At 36.8% G+C, this 568-nt stretch overlaps 1 long non-coding RNA gene across 1 annotated transcript; it reads left to right on the forward strand.

The window, feature by feature from the left end:
* Positions 1–568, forward strand: LOC140965409 (uncharacterized). Its single transcript, XR_012173069.1, has 4 exons — positions 1–36; positions 111–204; positions 315–398; positions 512–568. It is a non-coding gene; the product is annotated as an uncharacterized lncRNA (long non-coding RNA).

Consider the following 568-nt stretch of genomic DNA (forward strand, 5'->3'; position numbering starts at 1 on the left):
CAAAACTGATCCAGATAATGGAACTATTACCATAACGTATGTGCTATTTTTTGCTGCATGGTTAGTCATTTAAATGGAATAAGTTGCTTAGTGGAGTCGTCCCCTTGTAGGGATACCGGTATTGGAATGACCAAAGAAGAGCTCATAGACTGTCTTGGGACTATTGCTCAGAGTGGCACGTCTAGATTCTTGAAGGCTTTGAAGGTAATAAATCTCGTTATATCATCTCTATTTCTCTTGTATTTGACCGACACAAGCTACGTAGCATCATGGTCATTTACTTGAAATTTAATATTTGAATCTATCCTACATAGGAAAATAAGGATGTCGGTGCAGATAATAGCTTGATTGGCCAGTTTGGAGTTGGATTCTATTCTTCATTTCTGGTTGCTGAAAAGGTGTTTTCTCTGTCATTTGAAAATAATTCACATATATACTATAAGTTATTCTTCATTCATGTGATCATGACATTTTGCCTCTTTAATTGGTCCTTTCCTTTCCTTCTTTCCAGGTAGTTGTTACCACAAAAAGCCCCAGATCTGATAAGCAATATATTTGGGAAGCTGTG

The sequence above is a fragment of the Primulina huaijiensis genome, unplaced genomic scaffold (genome assembly GCF_012295235.1).
Source record: "Primulina huaijiensis isolate GDHJ02 unplaced genomic scaffold, ASM1229523v2 C13115576, whole genome shotgun sequence".
Taxonomy (NCBI): Eukaryota; Viridiplantae; Streptophyta; class Magnoliopsida; order Lamiales; family Gesneriaceae; genus Primulina; species Primulina huaijiensis.